The sequence below is a fragment of the Petaurus breviceps genome, unplaced genomic scaffold, assembly GCF_028583685.1.
Source record: "Petaurus breviceps papuanus isolate PSGF00001 unplaced genomic scaffold, PetGlider_PUasm1.0 90842, whole genome shotgun sequence".
Classification (NCBI taxonomy): domain Eukaryota; kingdom Metazoa; phylum Chordata; class Mammalia; order Diprotodontia; family Petauridae; genus Petaurus; species Petaurus breviceps.
In genome coordinates, this window is record NW_027187358.1 from 16,532,918 (window position 1) to 16,549,770 (window position 16,853).

Consider the following 16,853-nt stretch of genomic DNA (forward strand, 5'->3'; position numbering starts at 1 on the left):
TCTTTCAAACTTATCTGGAAATATATTTCTTATCTTCTAGAAATCTCATTTCGTTTCTGGTTTATCTGAACTCATTAACCTCACATTCAAATGAGATAATATTTATATTTTTTAAAAAATTACCACAGTACCTGTTGTGTTACATAGTAGGCGCTATGTAAAAGCATATTCCCTCCTTCTATCTGTCTCCATCCTAAATTATCTTTCCTCTCTTGTCAAAACTAGGGGCCAATTTTAGAGAGCTTTTATAGAAGGTAGAATTGGGATCACTAGGTTGTCAAATGACATCCACACCCAAAGAGTTCTGTTAGTATTCAAGTATTCTGACTTTCTGAGTTCCTACATAACCACATTTGTTATATCTATCTGTATCACCTCCTTCTATTCTCTTACTATTGTAAAGATAAGAGATTGTTGGGGGAAAAAAAGTAAAATGGAAAACAGAAAAAAGCATGGAGGAGGACAGAATAGCAAATTTTTTCTGAGATTTATCCAAACACATTCCTATGACTCAACATTTGTTTGTCATCTCAGAACAGTTTTATTTTCTGGCAATTATGGCTCTTGGAGATTAATAAAGGGAGTTTCTTGATGAGTTTATGCAACAATGTCTATAGGCAATTGCAACATGGGGACTAATAAGTGAATAATTACTAGGTTCATATCTGAACTGTACTAATGTTTCTGGATTATGAACACCTACATGCAGTTAATTATAGATATGTTAACAGGACTTCTGTATGGATATGTGAAAAATTATAAGATATTTAGCTCATACTTTATTGGTCTTCACTAAGTCCAAACTATGTTCTGATATCTGTGGAGTATTGAGGAAATCACTAGTTCTCTAAAATTAATATATCATTTTGGGGGAATAACTGAAGAAACTTTTTTTTCGTCAAAATAAAAGGTAACCTTGATAAAAACACTGTACTTGAATTATTCAAAAACCTTGGCCCCTAAAACAAACACAAATACTACCTGATCTTTCTAAATAAAATGTCTGCTTTATGGGAACTAGCTGCTTAATGCCTTAAATGAATCCATTTCAGGAGAATCAGGAGACTGCTGTTTTGATTAATATCTTTGATACACTCAGGGACCTGTGCCAGGACTTGAAAAATGCATCATAAGAGCAAGATTTCAGTATTAGCCAGGTAAATGGATTGAGCTGTTGAGTTCTACACTATTCAGAACCTGAAAGCTAGTGGCCCCATCTGTGAAGACAGCTTTTAAGCATTTCCAATTCCTAATTGCCAAGTTCTTCAGCATTAAACCTAGAACAATTATGGAGTTTTTCTCTTTCTTCAAATCACTGGCTTTGATTGAAAAAGAAACTGTATAATAAAGGTCTAAAAGCCTCAATTGTCACTTGCCAAGCTTCAAAACATCATTGTATCAAAGCATTTTGAACTTTTAGTATACAATTCAAAGGACAAGGTGACTACTCAATCTGCCATAAATCTTGATTTGTCATTTGACACACCCTCTCCAGCCCACATTTACACACACACACACACACACACACACACACACACACACACACAGAGTTAGAGTTAAACTTAAAACCTTTTACTGATGCATACTTCCTCATAAATTATTTTTAAAAAATTACAAAGTTATCAGATTCACAGGAATGATAGGCTACCTATCTGATCAATTTCCAGACTACTTTGAAAAAATACAGTTAATCATTGTGTTTTATGTTGTATATTTACTGGAGAGATTGTTCTTGTAAGTGTAATTTTCTGAGTGTCTACAAGGTATCAGAATAATTGCTTCTTATAAAAAAAAAGTCATGGGCATGATTACATTCCTTTTTCTTTCAATTAATTATACAAAATGTTTTTTTTAATCACTCCTTATACTATATGCTCCTAAGTGGACACTAAGGTGGTCTATGATGATCATTCCTTCTTTTTGTTGTGCTGGTATTTTTTATTATCTCAAGATTTTCCTCTTAATCATTATCAATTAATGCTTTGTCACAATGTGGAAGTTCAGTGTTTTGCTTTGTTTGCTTTTTGCTTTTTATAAAAGTCATCCCATAGAAACTGAAGAGTTTGAAGGCTTCCTATTATGATTGAGAACATGGAACTTAATGATAATGACAGAAAATAAGATGCTATAATTTTCTAATGAGGAGGGATGGGATGTTTCTTTGGGACAAACTATAAGGTATTTGCCAACCACTTTCAAACAGCTTTGTGATTAATGACAATGTCTTTAGTGTATCCCTCCCTCTTTACTATTTTCCACTTTGGATTTAATCTTGCTGAATTCTGAATTATTTTTAGCATACCAGAAGTAGAGAGGTGATACCTTTTCCTCTAAAAGTTTTAGTGGTCAAGAGAGCTAGTTCCAATCCTAACTTAATCATTAATTAGTGAAATGATTGGACAAGTTCTTTAAATTCTATGACACTCATTTTCTAACTCCTTGAAATGGAAATAATTAGAATTATTAATAAAAAATTTGGAACATGAGAGAAAAGCATAGGGAGAGGTTGTGGGCATGCAGAGGACCATCTGTATTGGTTGACTGTAGGTATGTGAGACAAAATTTTAGAAGACACATGTAGTAGGGAAGGAAGAGAGAGCAGGCCGAGGGTGTGTGAGATAGACACCTTACAGCAACAACATAGCAGATGAACACCATGGGGAAGAATTTACCTCCCATACCCCAAATACTGGCAAAGAACTAGTCATTCTGCCCTAGCTATGACTCTGAAAGTCATTAATTAACTTTTTAATATTGGGTTGACAGAAGAAAAGAATATATGTGACTTTTCTTAAAGAGCAAAAATAGATATAAATATGAATCATTGATACATATATATTGATATGCACAATCATCTAGAATATGAATAGATTACTATACATTCATTCGAATGAACTTGACCTTTGCATGAAAGCTAGTGAAAGTAATTTTTAAAAAATCATTAAATATTATTAAAGTTCTAATCTTTAAGGGATATTCCAGAGTTTATTATACTATTATTATTATTATTATTATTAATTCAAGGGTGATAATCATTTATTTTAACTTGATTTCATTAGAATGTTCAGTTCTCCTTCCCTCAAACAACTTCCCTAATACAAAATTAATTAATTATAGAATGTGGTGGCTAGGTGGCACAGTGAATAGAGCACCAATCCTGGAGTCAGGAGGACCTGAGTACAAATCTGGCCTCAGACACTAATAAAAAAACTAGCCAAGTGACCTTGGGCAAGTCACTTAACACCAATTGACCTACCTTCCCTCCTCCAAAAAGCAAAAAAAAATTATAGAATATACACTCAGAGACAAAATTATTTATTTTATATTTGTAAAAATCATAAAAAGGTGTGCCTCATACATTTTGTTCCATTAATAATGCTGAAAAGATTACAAACTTTAACTTTTTCATAACCACTGGTAATCAAGTCATTGCATAAGCATCACTTATAACATATGTATATATATATATATAATATGTGTCATATGTTATGGTTAATATGTTATGAATATATATTATTATTGCATCTCATCATATTGTATCACATTATATCATAACATATTCTATCAATTACTTGTTTATCTTGATGCTAGTCTACGTGCCACTCCCCCTTTTTTGGCCTAGCCAGATATGGAGAGAGTCATCACCAGGTTCATTGCAAGTTATGCCGCCTCATTTGGCAACAGTAATTTTGGAGGATCTCTATCAAGTTATAGAGATGTTATGACCTGTGTGGTGGAAGAAATGTCCATGATGGCATAGTTCTAATTCCTTGAAATATGAAACAAATAAAATACAAATACATATAAAGCTTTCTAAAATGTGGCTAAATCATTTAAACAGGGTATTAAAGATACCACTACAAAACATATTTCACTTTATGGAATATACTATTATATAAAATCTTATTACATAGTAAAATTGATGCATATATTACAAAGTTACATGAATAGATAAAGAAACTCCTTTCTTTGCCTTGTGGAATACTAAAAGACTTCATATTTAAAGAGGACTCAGTAACTCACTGCCTTTTTAAATATTTTTTTTCTGTATCTGGTAATGCTTATTTTGCAACTTTCTTGTCTCTCACTACAAAAATCCTTTAACTACAGTAAGAGAGTAAAGATCACGTTGTTCATTCAGCTTTGTTTTTTTCTTTCTGTTTTCTTAAGCTGTACTATGATTTTATGAAAAGCATGATTACATTTAAAATGCATATATCAAAACTAATTTGCTCTAGATTTTTCATCCTTTTCTCCTTGATTAATATATTTGACAGTGTCAATCCAAACCAAACCAAAACCTAACAATATAAAACAAAAGAGAAGATTTAGTTGAATGTAGTTAAAACTCATAGGTACACAGTTCTGAGTTTGACCTTGATCTAGAGTTGAATATTTTATTTTGCAGTCATAAGCCTTGCATTTTGGCTTTCATAGTGTATTAAAAACTGCCGTTACAACTTTGACTTTTTCAAACGTTCAGGTCATGTATCAAACAAGATAGAGGACTAATCACTTTAACCATTTCTCTCAAAACTACTTCCAACAGAATTATGCACTACAGTATTTTCAGGAGACCATAACAATTTCTAAAGAATATATTTTTGAGTTCCTTCTTTTTGATATTTTTTTTCAGTTCAGTTGATTTATTTTTAATTTTCAACATTCATTTCTTCATGATTTTGAGTTGGAAATTTTCTTCCCATCTTTCCCTTTCTCCCACCCCAAGACAATGAGCCTACTGAATACCCTTTCCCCAATCTGTTCTCTCTTATATCCTTCCCCATGCCCCCCCAACTTTCTGGTAGGGCAAAATGGATTTCTACACACCAGTGCCTGTATATCTTATTTCCCATTTTCACATAAAAAAAAACAACTTTTAACATTTGTTTTTAAAATTTTGATTGCCAGATTTTTTCCCTTCTTCCCTCCTCACCCAACCCCACTGGAAAGACAAGCAATTCAATAGAGATTGTACATGTGTAGTTATGCAAAATATTTCCATAGTATTTATATTGTGAAAGATTACATTTATATATATATATATATGTATGTATATGTGTATTTCCCTCCATCCTATCCTGCCCTTCACTTTCTCTATTTTCTACTTTAACCTTGTCCCTTTTCAAAAGTGTTTGCTTCAACTACCCTCTCCCTAATTTGCCCTCACTTCTATCATCTTCCCTCTTATCCCCTTCCCCCCTGCTTTCCTGTATGGTAAGATACTAAGCTGAGTGTTTAGTTTATTCCCTCCTTAAGCCAAATTCAGTGAGAGTAAGGTTGACCCATTCCCTTTCACCTACTGCTATTCCGCTCCATTGTAACATTTTTCTCTTTCCTCTTTTATGGGAGACAATTTACCCTATTCAACTTCTCCCTTTCTGCTTCTTCTAATATATTCCTCTCTTACTTCTTCATTTTATGTATTAGATATCATTTTTTCATATTCAACTTGTCATGTATCCTCTATGAATATATGTACACATATATGCACACACACTCACACAGGTCTTTATACACACATACACCCTCATATATACATACATATATACATATAAAACATATATACACACACATGCATGTATATGTATATGTGCATGCACATATACATATATATTTCCTTCAACTATCCTTATACTGAGAAAAGTCTCATGAGTTACAATTATCATTTTTCCATGTAGGAATGTAAATAATTCAACTTTAATAAGTTCCTTATGATTCCTTTTTCCTGTTTACCTTCTCATGCTTCTGTTGTTTCTTGTATTTAAAAGTCAAATTTTCTGTTCAGCTCTGTTTTTTTTTTCATCAAGAATGCTTGAAAGTCCTCTATTTCATTGAATGTCTATATTTTCCCCTGAAGCATTATGCTCAGTTTTGCTGGTTAGGTGATTCTTGGTTCGAATCCTAGCTCCTTTGACCTCTGGAACAACAGCCCTTTGATCCCTTAATGTAGAACTGCTAGATCTTGTGTTATCCTGATTGGGTTTCCACAATGCTCAAATTGTTTCTTTATGACAGCTTGTAATATTTTCTCCTTGATGTGGGAACTCTCAAATTTGGCTATGATATTCCTAGAAGTTTTCTTTTGGTATCTTTTTCAAGAGGTGATGGGGGGGCGGTGCAGAGTCAAGATGGTGGAGTAGAAGCAGTACCTCTGCAGGGCTCCAGCTTCCACCTTCCCCAAATCATGTAAAAAGGGGACTCTAAACAAACTTTGGAGCAGCAGAACCCACAAAATGACAAAGAGAAGATGTCCTCTTGCTGATGACAGCCTGGGAGTAATCGGCCAGTGAAGAACTTTGGGAGCTTAGCCCAGTCCCACGCCAAAGCTTTAGCCGTAGAGTGGGCCTGACCAGTCCCAAGCCAGAGGGACTCCAGATCAGCAGCAGCTGTGGCTGTTTCCAGAGTTATCAACATATAGATGCAAAAGACAAAGTGAGAGGTCAGTGCAGTCTGGACTTTGGGACCCAGTAAGTAGGAGTGCATGGCTTTTGCCCCCAGGGCGAGAAGCTGCTGAGACTCTGGCATAGCCAGCCAGCACCATGTGGCAGCTTCAGCTCCTGGCCTGCAGAGTATAGGGGGAGCAAGCACCAGTCTGAGGGGTAATCTTCCTTACTTGGATCTGGATTGAAGTCTGGGGTGGAGGTCCTGGGATGTGTGTACAGCTTGCCAGAGCATGTGGAGACCTCAGAGAGGGCACCCATCTAATACCTCTGGCAGCTGACAAAACCCCAGAGTTTGGGATGAAAGCTCCCCTGTCTGGTGGCAGAATCCTACTGTGACAAAAATCCCAGGGGTCAAGTGACTGAGGGGTAACATGACCAGGCAAAGGAAAGAAAGCAGACAGAAGATTCCAACATTAGAATTATATTTTGGGGACAAAAAGGAGCAAAGCATTGAACAGGAGGAAGACAGTGAAGTGAGAACTCCTGCACCAAAAGCTTCAAAGGAAAATACAAGCTGGTTACAGGCAATATAGGACCTTAAGAAACAGATAGGAGAAGAGGAGGAAAAATTGGGAAGAGAAATGAGAAAAATACAGGAAAATTACAAAATGAGAGTCAACAGCCTGACTGATGAAAATACTACCTTAAAAATTAGACTGACTCAAATGGCAAAAGATGGTCAAAAAGGCAATAAGGAGAAGAGTGCCTTAAAAAGCAGAATTTGCCAGATGGAAAAAAAGAATCTCAAGCTCACTGAGGAGAATCATTGCTTCAGAATTAGATGGGAGCAAATGGAATCTAATGACTTTATGAGAAATCAAGATGTTGTTAAACAGATCCAAACAAATGAAAGAGTAGAAGTCAAGGTGAAATATCTCATTGGAAAAGCCACTGATCTGGAAAATAGATGCAGGACAGATAATTTAAAAATTATCGGACTACCTGAAAGTCATGATCAAAGTAAGAACCTAAAAATCATCCTCCAGGAAGTTCTCAAAGAAAAATTCCCTGATGTTTTAGAAGGAGAGGGCAAAATAGAGTTTGAAAGAATCCACTGATCACCTCTTGAAAAAGACCCCAAAAAGAAAACTCCCAGGAATATTATAGCCAGGTTTCAGAATTCCCAGATTAAGGAGAGAATATTACAAGCAGCCAGGAAGAAACAATTTGAATATTGTGGAAACACAATCAGGATTACCCAGGATCTGGCAGCTTCTACACCGAGGAATTGAAGGGCTTGGAATATGATATTCCAGAGGTCAAAGGAGCTGGGATTAAAACCAAGAGTCACCTACCCAGCAAAATTGAATATTATGTTTCAGGGGAAAATATGGTCATTCAGTGGAATAGACGACTTTCAAGCATTCCTGTTGAAAAAATCAGAATTGAATAGAAAATTTGACATTCAGATACAAGAAGCAAGAGAAGCATGAGAAGGTAAATGGGTAAAAGAAATCATAAGGAACTTATCAAAGTTGAACTATTAACATTCCTACATGGAAAAACAGTGATTGTAACTGATGAAACCTTTCTCAGTATGAAAATAGTTGAAGGGAATATATAGATATATATAGATATAGATATAGATATATATAGATATAGATAGATAGATAGATAGATAGATAGATAGATAGATAGATAGATAGATAGATAGATAGATAGATATGTCTATATATGAGGCTATATGGGCATATGAATACATATGTAAATGTATTTATATATTTTTACAGGTATTCATAGATAGAGGGCTCCGGACCAATTCAATAGGAAGGCATGATACTTAAAAGGTGAAATTAAGAGGTGAGAGAGGAATATAATGTGAGGAGATGGGGAGAGAAAGAATGGGTAAACTATCTCATATAGATGAGGCAAGGGAAAATGGTGACAATGGAGGGGAAGAATAGGAAGGCAAAAAGGAATGGATCAACCTTATTCCCATTGAATTTAGCTTGATGAGGGAATGAAATACACACTAAATAGGGTATCTCACCCTACAGGAGAGTAGGAGGGAAGGGGATGAGAAGGGGGGATGATGGAATGGAGGGCAGGCTGGGGGGGAGGGAAGTTGGAAGCACCCACTTTTGAAAAGGGACAGCATCAAAGTAGAGAATAGAACAAGTGGGAGGTGGGATAGGAGGGAGGGAAAAAAAAAGGGGTGATCGGCAAATTGTTTCAATTTTTATTTTTCCCTCCAGTTCTAGAATCTCAGGACAGTTTTCCTTGACAACTTATGGAAAGATGATTTCTAAGCTCTTTTTTTATTATGGCTTTCAGCTTGCCTCCCCACATTTCCAGGGCATTGGTCACTCACAGACCAGAGTACAGGCCAGAAGAGTAGTAAACACTTCTCCTTAGATCATATCACCTTGGAAGAATTGAAAATTTAGAGGTCCCTAGAAGAAAGCATACAGATCTCTGAAAACAATTGTATAGAACTCCTAAAGCTTGGGACAGTTTACTTTCCACCCTGGAAGCAGAGTCCTACCTTAACAAAGAGTCAGGTAATAAGCTGGGAAAATGATCAAACAATTAAAAAAAAAACTTGGACTATAGAATATTAATATGGTGACAACGAAGATCAAACACAATTAGAAGATAACAAAGTCAAAACTCTGACATCCAAAGCCTCCAAGAAAAATATCAATTGGTTTCAGACCATGGAAGAGCTCAAACAACATTGTGAAAACCAAGTAAAAGAAGCAAATGAAAAATCAGGAAGAGAAATGAGAGTGATGCAAGAAAATCACAAAAAGGAATAAAAAGCTAGGTAAAGGAGACATAAAAATAATGAAAAAAACAACACCTTAAAAAACACTAGTTCAAATAGTAAAAGAGATCTAAAAAGCCAATGAGAAAAAGAATGCCTTGAAAAGTTGAATTGGCCAAATGAAAAAGGATATCCAAAAGTTCACTAAAAAAAAAAAATAAGTTGATTGACTTGGGCTTCTTCTTCATTTGCTTATTGCCTATCTGTAAACAAGCCCATAATCTTATAGCGTACTTGTGAATTTTTGAGCATAATAAATGCAAATCACTATAAACTGAATCATCATAATCTAAGGAGAGTCAGAAAAGCAATAATGGAGTCATCGGAAGACTCTTTAGTCTTAAGGTCAAAATATCTGGGTTTAATTTATTTCTTATACTTATTGTGTCTGTCATCTAGGGCAAATAATATAAAATATTTTAGTGTGTTTTATATGTTATTCATAATAATAAATTCTATTGAATCTTGTATGTGATTCTCTTGTACTTTTTATCTGATTATTTGCATGTTGTCCCACTCGTTTAAATGTGAATTCTTTAAAATTCACAAAAAAGAGGAATCATATTGTTTTCTTTCTTTGTGACCCCACAGTTCAACATAATACCTAGCACTTAATGAAAAGTTAATGGAAGGGGAGGAGAATTATCATTTATATATGCTTAATATATGCCAGACATTGTGCTAAATATTTTACAAATATTATCTCCTTTCATCCTCTCAACAATTTGATAAGACATTATTATTCATAAAGATAATGGCAACTATAATAATAAATAACATTCATATAGCATTGGAAGTTTGTAAAGAACTTCATACATATTATCTCAAAGCTCAGGAAGTAGCTGCTATTCTTTTTTTCATAATGATAACAAAAATAATAACTAGCATTTGTACAATCCTTTAAAGTTTGTGAAGAACTTTAAAAAATATTATTTCATTTTATCCTCACATCCTTGGGAGGCAGGTGCTGCATCCCCCATTTTGTAGACAAGGCATACAGAAAATTAGTGACTTGTCCAGAGTCATACAACTGGGAAGTTGCCACGTCATGTTTGAACTCAAGCCTTTGTGAATTTGAGTCAAGCACACTATGCACACCACAGAAGTCTATAATTGCTTATACATAATTATTGTCTAAGTCCTTTATATTTCCTATATGGCAGAATTTCCTTGAGAAACAAACTTTATAAATTTCATGAAACACTTCTTATTTTTTTTTAAATGTGAGGTATGATTCAGAGTCATAGGATTCTAGAATCAGAAGAGATTGCAGGTGTCATTGCAATCCTTATAATAATCACTACTCAAATAAGGTAGTTGGGACTACCTTATATAAAATACTTTGTTGCCTGTGACAGGCTTTGCCAGGTCTAAGCATTGTCACTGATGAGGTATGGGCTCTAGGAGCCCCCTGAAGCTCTTCTTGAGTCATTGAAGTACAGGCTCTGGGAACCTCCCTTGGACTCTTGATTAAATTGTCTCGTTTGATGAGGCTTTGCATGATGCAATAAGCCTGACATTGTGGCTGGGCCCAGACTTCTAGCCTAGCTACTAATTGCTAACTACTAACTCTAGCCTAGTTACTAGGCTAGCCCTCCATTGATCATCTACTTCCACCCTTGAGCCTATCAAAGTGTCAATGCACCTTTGAACTGGCCTAACCCAACACTGTTTGTGGTCTTCAGGTGGCCTCTAGCAACTTCCCACTCTTAATCACTCATTGACCTCATTCACTCCTCCTGAAGAACCCTCCCCAATCTCCTCCTCTAGACCATGCCTATATTCCTCCCACAGCCTTTTGTATATAAGACTCTGTCTTGTCCTCATGTTTGTGAGAGCTCCATAGAATGCCATTTGAGAGAGAACACCATAGAATAGTGAGAGTGCCATAGAATGACCTAGCACAGGCTTACTCTGTGTCTAATACAAGGGAAGTTTTTTTTTTTCAAATGCTTAATTAACTTCTGATTTACATCATGCATTTCTACCAGATTTTGAGTTACAAATTTTCTCCCCATTTTTCCCCTATACACTGCACCAAAATAGCAGTCCAACAGGATATCCCCTCCTCCAATCTGCTCTCTCCCATATTTTCTCCCATACCCCTTTCAAATTTTCCAGTGGATCTCTATGCCCCAGTGCCTGTATATCTTATTTCCCAATTACATGTAAAATAGTATTAAAAATAGTATATATATATATTTTTTTTAATTAAAACTTTGAATTTCAGATTCATTCCCTTCCTCCCTTGTCGCCCACCCTTACTGGGAAGATAAGCAGTTCAGTATAGGATATATTGTAAAAGATTGACTATATTTCCCTCCCTCCTATCCCACCTCCCTTTAGTTCTATTGTCTACTTTGATCCCATCCCTTTTCAAAACTGGGTGCTTCCAACTTCCCTCCCTCCCCAGCCTGCCCTCCCTTCCATCATCTCCAATCTCAGCCTCTTCCCCCCTACTCTCCTGGAGGGTGAGATAATCTATTTAGTGTGTATTTCATTCCCTCCCCAAGCCAAATTCAATGAGAATAAGGTTGACCCATTCCCTTTTGCCTTCCTATTCTTACCCTCTATTTTAATAAAAAATTTTCCCTTGCCTCTTCTATATGAGATAGTTTACCCCATTTTGTCTCTCCCCATCTCCTCTCATTATACTCCGCTCTCAACTCTTAATTTCACCTTTTAAGTATCATCCTTTCTTGTTAAATTGGTCCTGTGTGCTCTATTTATGTACACCTCTAAGTATATATATATATATATATATATATTATATATATACACATTCACATAAGTATTCATATGCCCATATACCCTCATACATAGACATATTATATATATATATATATATATATATATATATATACACACATATGTGTGTGTGTATCTATTCCCTTCAACTACTGAGAAATTTTCATAAGTTCCAATTATTGTTTTTCCATGTAGGAATGTTAATAATTCAACTCTGATAAGATCCTTATGATTTCTTTTCCCTGTTTATTCTCATGCTTCTCTTGCTTCTTTTATCTGAATGTCAAATTTTCTATTCGACTCTGTTTTTTTTAAGCAAGAATGCTTCAAAGTCCTCTATTTCACTGAATAACCCTATTTTCCCCTGAAGCATGATACTCAGTTTTGCTGGGTAGGTGACTCTTGGTTTTAAGCCCAGCTCCCTTTCCCTCTGGAATATCATATTTCAAGCCCTTCAATCCCTCAGTGTAGAAGCTGCCAGATCCTGGGTTATCCTGTTTGTGTTTCCACAATATTCAAATTGTTTCTTCCTGGTGGCTTGTAATATTCTCTCCTTAATCTGGTAATTCTGGAACCTGGCTATAATATTCCTAGGAGTTTTCTTTTTCAGGACATTATTGGTGAATACTTTCAACCTCTATTTTGCCCTCTGCTTCTAAAACATCAGGGAAGTTTTATTTGAGAACTTCCTGGAGGATGATTTCTAGGTTCTTACTTTGGTCATGGCTTTCAGGTAGTCCAATAATTTTTAAATTATCTCTCCTGGATCTATTTTCCAGGTCAGTGCCTTTTTCCATGAGATATTTCACCTTGCCTTCTATTCTTTCATTTGATTGGATCTGTTTAACAGCATCTTGATTTCTCATAACGTCATTAGCTTCCATTTGCTCCAGTCTAATTCTAAAGCAATGGCTCTCCTCATTGAACTTTTGAGATTCTTTTTCCATCTGGCAAATTCAACTTTTTAAGGCATTCTTGTCCTCATTGACTTTTTGAGCCTCTTTTGCCATTTGAGTCCGTCTGTTTTTTAAAGTGTTATTTTCCTCAGTCAGGCTGTTGACTCTCATTTCACAACTTTCTTGCATTGTTCTCACTTCTCTTCCCAATTTTTCCTCCACTTCTCTCATCTGCTTCTTAAGGTCCTCTATGGCCTGTAAGCAGCTCGCATTTTCCTTTGAAGCTTTTGGTGCAGGAATTCTGACTTCACTGTCTTCCTTCTGTTCCATGCTTTGCTCCTTTTTGTCCCCAAAATAGAAGTCTAATTTTGGAATATTCTGTCCGCTTTGTTTCCTTTGCCTGGTCATGTTACCGCTCAGTCACTTGACCCCAGGGCTTTTTGCCACAGTAGGACTCTACCACCAGACAAGGGAGCTCTCATCCCAAACGCTGGGTTTTTCTCAGTTGCCAGAAGTATTAGATGGGTGCTGTCTCTGAGGTCTCCACACTCTCTGGCAAGCTGGACACACACCCCAGGAACTCCACCCCAGACTGAAATCCAGATCCAAGCAGGTTAAAGCAAGAGCAATTACCCCTCAGACTGGTGCTTGGTCCCCCTACACTCTGCAGGCCAGGAGCTGAAGCTGCCATGTGGTCCTGGCTGGCTGTGCCAGCCTCTCAGAGGCTTCTCACTCCAGGGACGAAAGCCATGCACTTACACTTACTGGTCCCAAAGTCCAGACTGCAGTGACCTCTCACTTTGTCTTTCGTATCTACGTGTTGATAAATCTGGAAATTGTCACAGCTGCTGCTGATCTGGAGTCCCTCAGCAGGTGGCTGGTCAGGCCCACCCTGGGGCTAAAGCCTGGGCGTAGGGCTGGGCTGGGCTCCTAGATTGCTGTGCTGGTGCATTCCTTCCAGCCTACTGGGCTGTCCTCATTGAGAGGTTAACTTCTCTGTGTCATTTTGTGGGTTCTGCAGCTCCAAAGTTTGTTTAGAGTCTCCTCTTTACATGGATTGGGGAGGGTGGAAGCCGGAGCTGTGGGGAGGTCCTTCTTCTACTCTTCCATCTTGGCTCCACACCCAACAAGTTTTAATAAACTTTACTTTTCTTTGTCGGAGAGAAGACTTGAGTCAAATTCATTCAGCAGGACCCAGCTTGTAGTTATTTTGGGCTCTCCAGAGCAACCCTAAGCCTCTTTATTTCTAACCTCTTCATCATCACCAGCTCAGGGAATCTAACAACCTTTATGTGGGTCAAGCTATTTTCAGTACAATTCTAAGAATGTGACTTCTTTAGGAGAGCAGCTAGGTGACACAGTGGATAGAGTTCTGGGCCTGGAGTCAGGAAGACTCATCTTTCTGAGTTCAAATCTGGCCTCAGGCACTTATTAGTTATGTGCCCTTGGACAAACCATTTAACCCTGTTTGCTTCAGTTCTTCACTTGTAAAATGAGATGGAAAAAGTAATGGCAAAACACCTCAGTATCTTTGCCAAGAAAACTCTAAATAGGATCACAAACAGTCAAACAAAACTGAAAATGGCTAAAAAAACTTTTTAAAGAGTCATATTATTACATACAAAATTAATAAAGAGAAAGGATAGAATAATAATCATACATTGACTCCCACAGCTCTTGTTTTAATGTGTGGATTGGAAATGAGGGGAAATTACCTCAATTTTGGAAAGAGTTGGAAACCATGATATAAATGGTTTCCATTTATATGGTATAAACACTGGCTAGGGATTAAATTGAAGTAGAGCTTGGTTGACAACTGAGGTGAGATGGACAACTAAAAAGCAAAACAAAACAAAATGAAGAAACAAACAAAAAACTACTTCTAACTTTGTGCTTGCTGGTGGGGATTTTGTGAATGATAGAGAGAGTAATTTTACACTTTCATGAAACATCAGTACACAATCATAGACTTAGTTTGTATCTTAAATTCTTCTGTTTTATGTTACTTTCATTCATCTTTTTAAAAAAATGTTTTAACTTTATATCTCTCCTCCTTTCCCTGATGAATCATTCCTTTCTACAAGTGTTTTCATTTATTTGTTTTTGTTTTCTTGGTTTTGGAATTAGAGCTGCTGAGTTTAAATGCTTATTCTGTCGCTTATTACCTCTGTCACCTTGACTCAGTCTTTCTAGTTTTCTGTGCCTTTATTTCCTAATTGTCAAAATAAATTGTTTGGAGTAGACAGACATGTAAGATCTTGTCAAGCTCTGAATTTATGATACCATATTTGTGGGAGGGACATGGAAAGGGAGAGAGATAAAGACAGAGACAGGAAACAAAATGAATTGATATATTAACTTAACATTGCAGAATATATTGTGTTTTATTGCCATAATATCCCCCTTCTATGAAGAAGTAAGAGAGGCATGCTTCTGTATTTTCTCTTAATCTTTCTTCTTCTTGGCTAAATATAATCTAATTATACAATATTCAGCTTTAATTTTATTTTTGTTCTCTACATGTTCATTATTGTAGTCATTTTGCATATATTTTTCCCTAATTTTGTTTGCTCCACTTTGCAAAAGTCTATATATCTTAAGAGGGGCAACTAGGTACCTCAATGTATAGAATACCAGTCTTAGAGGTAGGAATGCCTGAGTTCAGAATTGGGCAAGGACACTTACTATCTGTGTGACCCTGGGCAAGTCACTTAACCCTGTTTGGGTCAGTTTTCTCATCTATAAAATGAGCTGGAGAAAGATATGTCAAACTACTCCAGTATCTTTGCCAAGAAAATTCCAAATAAGGTCACAAAGTCAGAGACCACTCACTTGACTGAACAACAACAGGGTATACCTTCCTATGTTTCTCTGTGTTCTACATATTCATAGTTTTTAAAGTGCATTAATATTCTATAGCATTTCCTTAAGCATAATTTATTTAGAAATTGTCAAATAAAATAAATTTACTTCATTTCCAATGCTTTTCTATTATTTTTTATGTATACAGTGATTATATTTCCATCTTTGTCTTTCTTGACATATGAGCCTAATAGCAAAATCTGTGGGTCAAAAGGAATAAGCACTTCAGACACTTTCTTAGCATCATTACAAATTTCTTTCCATAATGGTTGGACCAGTAAGTGGTCTCAATACACACAACCCATCCACAATTGACTATTTCCATCTCTTTTAAACTTTGTCTTTTTCCTGGGTGTGAAATGAAACCTCAAATATTAATTTTACACAATCTCAACTATGGCCTCAATGAAACAGGGCAAATTTTTACTCATCTTTAAATGACTTACTATGCTATTCACCATGGTGGCCTTTTCCAACATTTTCTTCACTCCTCAAATATCCCATGATTGCCATCCTCTCACCTTGTCACTTGACAACCTTGCCTCATGTTTTACAAAAAAAATTGAGGTCATTGCCCTTGAGCTCCTCTCCTCTGTTCTTTGTCGTTTCATATAACTCATTCGCCTTCCACTACTATGTCATCTTTCATTCCTGTCTTCCAGTATATCTTACTTCTTATGAAAGCTAACTCTTCCACCTGCTCAAGTGATTTCATTTTATCCCTTCTCTGCCAACAGATAACCCCTGTATTCTGTGTACTCTCTAACTTATATTGGATATCTCTCTTTATTGGCTGTTTGACTATAGCCTGTGAAAAGGCCTATAATTCGTCATCCTCAAAAAATCTCTCACTTGAACCATCTCTTTCCAGGAACTATCATCCCACATCTTCTTTTTATGGCTAAACTCCTTGTAAAGACAAATAAAATCAATAGGGAAATAAACATCCATTAAGTACCTATGGTGTGCCAGCCATGGTGATGAATAAATAAGAAATGTGTATACAAAGTAGGGCAAAAGATAGTACTTGTTCTATGAGGGATTCATAGTTAAAAGTGGAAGACAACATGCAAAGACATGTATGAAAACTATATATATATATGTATGTATGTATATATATATATATATATATAT